The sequence below is a fragment of the Vitis riparia genome, chromosome 5 (genome assembly GCF_004353265.1).
Source record: "Vitis riparia cultivar Riparia Gloire de Montpellier isolate 1030 chromosome 5, EGFV_Vit.rip_1.0, whole genome shotgun sequence".
NCBI classification, from domain to species: domain Eukaryota; kingdom Viridiplantae; phylum Streptophyta; class Magnoliopsida; order Vitales; family Vitaceae; genus Vitis; species Vitis riparia.
The window spans coordinates 22,435,903-22,442,645 of NC_048435.1; positions in this window are offsets into that span (position 1 = coordinate 22,435,903).

Genomic DNA, 6,743 nt, shown 5'->3' on the forward strand with positions numbered 1-6,743 from the left:
CCTCCGCCGCCTTCGCCGCCTCCGCCGCCTCCGCCGCCTCCGCTGCTACCGCCGCCACCGCCGCTACTCGCGTCATCGCTGTCATCGTCGTCACCCTTATCCCGGAGCCACCGGATCACGGATTTTGTAAAACGAGCGTTACTTCTGGACATTAGATACAAAGTCCTGTCCAAATACTTGATCAGTCCAGCCTTAAACATTAGGATGGCCAGAATATTGAGTGGTGTGGCCTTCCAGGATCCAAGAAAGATGTAAACTGCCCCTACAAAATGCGTGAAGAGCCCAAGAAAATATCTTTTGCATAATGCGTTGTCTTCCGAAGAATAGGCTGTGATGGTGTCCGGGCCGCCAAGATGCAGTAGCAGAAATGGTGCCCAAATGCTCGTATTTGTTGTGATGGGTTATCACAATATCCTAGGTCGTTGGAGATTATGCCAATAGAAACCGCAGCTATCCGATATGCGAGTGAGTAAGCTAGCCAAAGGATGTATCTAAGCCAGTTTCTGCTTGTATATTTTCTCCTGCTGCCCAGGACGCCGAGCATAATTTGTAAGAAGAGACTGAATGAAACAAATAGGCGGAGTTGCCACTCATTCCAAAATTCTGTCACACTTTGAAGCTTTGAGGCAGTCCTCTTATTCATGATGATGATGCAGCTAATGCCTGGAAATATAAAAGGAAATTATCAGATTACTACAGAAGATCTGAATGCCGATTGATCATTAGAAAATGACAGAAGGGCCTTCACAGCTTTAAAAGTGAGATATATTATAATGATTCCCATCTCATGCAATATAAATATTATCCATGTTAAGCTCAATTAATGAAGTTTTAAATGTGTGATATTACAATGATCCTCGTATAGATACAACATCCTCATTATTCCATGGGATTGCAGGATTGGTAGGAAAAGTCCCACACCGGGGTTGAGGTCAAGGATGACATATGGACAAACATTGCATCCGCAGGAAATTGCTCATCTCCATGTAGATATTATTTGCTCTAGACTATTGTGTATCCACATGTGGTTGAGAAGAGGTATACACACTACTACAAACTTTTTTCCCTTTCTGAGTGATATCACAATATTAATAATTCATTAAGTAAAAAATTCAAATTTTTGCATCCACTTGCTTTCAACACTCTGATTAGAACATGATCTAAGCAATTTCTTCCATGAGCACATTTTTTGGAAATGGGGAGTGATTTTTAGAGGGTGCTTCAAATAGTAAAACAAAATGCACTTTTGATTTCAAAAAATGAAGGAAACTAATCACTTCACAAACCAGATTCGAACTTGCTTGCCTGCAGGTAAATAGATACTGGCACAACCACATTACATTGCAACAAATACATAGAAAAATGAGTTTCTCAGCAACCAAACAGAGCTCAACCCAACAACAAAACTCATTCAGAATTCCACAAACTTACAAATAGCAACAACCTCAAACTCGTTAGTATTCATATGGGCTAACAAACAAGGATCAAACTGAAGCAAATTTGTATGTAATTGAGATTAAAAATTGAGAATAATTTAGGCCAAACAAAACATACCCACTTTTCTCCGAGTCTGTGAATGTGATGTGAGGGAGAGAGACACTAAGAAGTGTCGTGAGAGGTCAAGAGTGCAAGCAGAAATAGTGAGTGAAGTCTTCCCTCCCTCATTTTTTTTTTTTTTGGTGTGGCATCTTAGTGAGACCCACCTATGGTGTTTAAAATTGCAGATACAGTCTCTCTGCCTTTAGTTTAATTAGCGCGGGTCTGGAGTTTTGTGGAGAAGTAACGTCGATCTCTGTCATTTAAAAAAGAAAAAAGATGCAAAACATTTTATAAACTTTTGCATTTTTACGTTGGCCCCAAGCCAGCTCAAGGTGGCCCAATGTTTCTCCGAGATCGACAAATTAAATCCAATTGACCTTATTAATTTTTATATATTGACATTAAGATTCGAACTAATTGAACTCAAAGTGGGAATCTATCGATGTGGTTTGTCTTGATTTAATTGTAATAATCGATTGTGCTTCATTTTGACCTGTTTTGATTCCTCTAGACAACAAAAAACAATTTTTTTTCCTTATAAATTGAAGTCGTAATCATAAAGCCCAATATCGTATGCTACAAAACTCGAATAATATTATCATAATAAGTTATTTTAAAGCCTATTTGAATTATAATATATCGTAAATCTATTCCAAATCATATTATTATAGTTGTTAGTTTTTATGTCATAATCATTGTGTATGTATTTAAAACCTCAGTTACTAATTATTCGTTGTTATAATTATTTAATTTTTGTTTTAAAATGCAGTTGATTTTATTAATTATAGTGCATATTTTTTAGTTTCAACAAAATTACAATTGCTTATGTTAATTTTAGTGTATGTGAGTGTGTCCGTTTTTTGTTTTTCTTTTTCTCTTTATTTGAAACCTCATAGTTTGGAAAGGGAAGAAAGAGGGTTATAATAAAATAAAATAAAATAATAAAAAAAATAGAAACTTTAAAATCAATATTAGCAATGGTGATTTTTGCACATTAAGAAAATAATTTTTAAAATCAAAAAACTTATTTGAATGAAAGAATTGGCTTTGTTTTTAAAAATAAATTTTTTATTTTTATTTTATAAAATTTTTAAATTTTAATTTATATCAATATAAAATTAAATTCAAGATAAGTCTCATTAAAAAAAAATTGAATGATATATAAATTAAAGATAAATACTTATTTTAATTATTAAATAATTTTTTATTATAATAAAACAAAAATATTAAAATAAAAGTGGCTTGCAAAAATACTTGCAAACTAAATACATACAAAGTACTTCAAGTTCATTATAATAGATATACAATTTTCAAACTTCATGTGTTTGCTCCATACACTAACACAACTATTTAACAACTAATGTTTACAAACTATTAATATAAGCATTTCATATCTACTGTGAAATATGATCTCAATAAGCTGTCATAGTCATAGTTTACGCTGCTTCATTTGATAAATTCATTGCGTGAGTTATTTTGGTTATAACATTGTCCTTATCTTTAAATTCAAACTCTTCTTCTTCCTAGTTTTTTTAAACATGACATCATTTTAATTCTACTTACGAATGAAATTATGACGAGTACAACAAGTTATGACTATTAATGGTTGCCTACTTGGTTTGTAAGATGACATCATGATTTTAAAATTGGAAAATATGCATTCAATACATCAAAATAACATTCAATTATATTTCTAAGTGAGAAATGTCTATAATTGAACAATTCTTCATAAATTTTTGGTTGACGACTTCTACCATGATAATCTTGCAAATGAGATCTTTCACCTTGATATGGAAGAAGAAAACCTCATAATACAAGGGTATTAAAAAGCAACAACATAGTATTTACAGGATAATATAAATATAAGAAAAATAAAATAACAATGATACAACTATACAACTAATAAAATAGTAATTTAAATGAGATTTTCATTTACTTCCTTTTAATTATTAAAAAGTATTTTAAGGTCTTGCAATTGCATTGAGAAAATCTTTCAAATCACTTGTAGTGTCTTCCCAATCTGTATAAATAAATATGAACATCATATCAAAATTATATACACAAAATATTAAAACGGTCTGCTATAGCTCTTGTTTCTTCAATCATGACTTCTTGAGTTTCTTTTAAATGCCTTGTTTCTTTTTTAAGAAGTGCAAAGGAGAAAAATGTAGTTTTATCCATTTGAAACAATTCATAACATGTTCTTTTATGACCATTTAATAACTCCATCACAAATCTTCACCTCCCAAACTAGATGTCCTTTGATTCATCTTGTCCAAAAATGTCTCTTCATAGTCACATCTAATCATAAAATTTTCGAAGTCATCACTACTTGAAGAAGTAATGTTTTGATTTAATGTGTTTGGTTGCTAATATATATTCAACTAGTATATATATATATTTGTATAATGAACATGTTTATGAAGTATAATATGTTAATTCTTCTTATTTGTATTTTTGAAGTCCTAGGCTAAACCTTCTCGAGAATTTCAATAAGAAGTCACATTTCTCATAAGAAAGATTATTTTCATATTGATTATCAAAACCCTAAAAAACCTTGCGAACTTTTAGATTCCTGACATTACGGGATTAGTTAGTGTACAAAGAATTCATGAAAATAAAGTACCATGGACCTAAGATTTGATATGATAGATAGCTTGATCTATAATCATGGACCCACCTTCTAACTTCTAGTGGATTAAGTCGGATGCTTCATCAATCCATATGGAATAATCAACTTCTTATACAACAGTGCTTATATTTCTGAATCTTTGTGGAGTTTTTCTCATATCAATTTTCATTAAGTCTTACACTAGCTATACAAGGTCTGTGGCCCATTCCCCAACCTTCCAAGAAAATATGAGCTAAGGAAGATTCAAGATCTTGAGAAAGGCTCCAAGGTTACCCAATTTACCATTTGATCTCAACATTGAAGAATGCACAATCCAATTTCAAGGACCACTCTATTTCTAGTGTGAGGCTTAGGTAGAAAACACTATAGTCTATCATACTATCTTCTTATTGATAATGTGTGAGTTGAAAAGAATTCATCCACATGGTAGAGAGTTTGAAAACGCTACAGCCTATCATACCAAAACACTTTTTGGTATGATAGACTATAGTGTTTTCAACTTAAGCCTCACACTATGAATAGTGGTCCTTGAAGCCTGATTGGCCATTCTTCAACTTGAGATTAAATAGTAAATTTGGGTAACCTTGGAGCCTTTCTCAGGATCTTGAATCTTCCTTAGGTCATATTTTCTTGGAAGGTTGGGGAATAGGCCATTGAGCTTGTGTAGCTAGTGTAAGACTTAATGAAAATAGAAAAAAACTCAACAAAGTTTAAAGAATGTAAAACAACAAAAATGACACAATATAGCCTTGTTGTATAAGAAGTTGATTATTCCATATGGATTGATCAAACATCTGACTTAATCCATTAGAAGTTAGAGAGTGGGTCATGATTACAAATCAAGCTATTTATCATATCAAATCTTAGGTCCATGGAACTCTGTTTTCATGAATTCTCTTTACATTAACTAATCCCATCATGCCAGGGAATCTGAAAGTCCATAGGGTTTTTGAGGGTTTTGATAATCTTTCTTATGAGAAATACGACTTTTTCCCAATATTTTTAGAACCGAACCAATTATTGAACCAAAAAAGTTATCCGTTCACAGTTTATTAGTCGAACTGATGATGTCATAAATATATAATTTGTATATTCTTAAAATTAAAAATAATAGACAATTTTTTTTACATATATAAAAAAAATTAAGAATCAATTATATTTATTTTTTTCATCTTTAATATTATCAAATTAACACATAAATGTATTAATATTTTAACATTTTGTTATATGATATATATAATATTTCATTTTTCTCTCTATATATATATATTATATTATTTCACTTATATTATTTACATTTTTATTTTTATAAAAAGTTTTGAAAGAAATTTATATATAATCCATTGTTGTGCCATGTGCATGTATAGCATAAGCAGCATAGTGGTCACTTCCTCTCTTTAAGCAATCCCACGTTGAAAACAAATAAGGAATAAAATGAGTTTATATTGCCCATTCCCTGACAAAAGCGTCATAACAGGTGGCCCAGGATATGGTACATCTCTACACATGATTGGGCCCATTTTGCCAAATAAAAGTATTTAGGAAATAAGGGAAATCAAGCCAGAACTAGCAGCCCGGTCCACCGGCCCGATGATTAGACCATTGGTCAAGGGCGATTCGATGACATACAATTTAATTAGGCTACACAGACTGGATTAAACTCTGGTAGCTTTGGACTTAAAAACATACAAGCAAAGCAAAGCAAAGCAAAGCAAATTCTTATTCAAGATATCATACAAGCAAAGCAAATTCCATTTCATATTGATCCATTCAAAACAAACAAGGAATGAAAATCATTCATTTTATATTCTAAATTACACATTGAGGAATATCTAGAAAGGCATTTCGGGGATTGATCTAATTCTATCTCAGTTCTTTTTGTTTGAAAAAAGAAGGGATAGATAACAAACAAGAAGAATCAACATGTTATACTTCATAAACATGTTCATTATATAAATATATATAGAGAGAATTGTATTTTACACCTACTTGATCTTGATAATTAATGAAAAGTCTTTCAACTACTCATAATTGATTACAAGGATATAAAGTTAGAATAGACAAAAATACCCCATTGACTTATACCCATAATTTTTGTCTTCATACCACCGCTCTTTACATGCCCCATCCATAAAATTCTCCTTTATTAAATATTTTTTAAACTCTTTTAAAAATAATTGAAAAATCAACATTATTTTCTATTTTTAAATTATAAATAAACAAAAATTATATTAATGATTCAAAAATTATTTTGGAAAATACTTTAGAAAAAAATTATTAATTTAAATGAATAAAAATTATTTTTTACATTTTAGAAGTTACTATTTTTTTTCTTTTATACTAAAAAGCATTTTAAAGTTTTTTTTTTTTTTTACTATTATAAAATAAAAAGTTTAAAGTTTTTTTTAAAATTTTTTTCCTTCCATATTTTAATAATTTTTTGAACATAAACTTTTGGTAATAAATTATATGAATGTTCCAAATTTGTTTATTAAGGAATTTTTTTTAATGATTTGAATTAATTGAAAATTTATTGAAATAAGAACAAAGAAAAAGAGAGAAAGAGGATAGA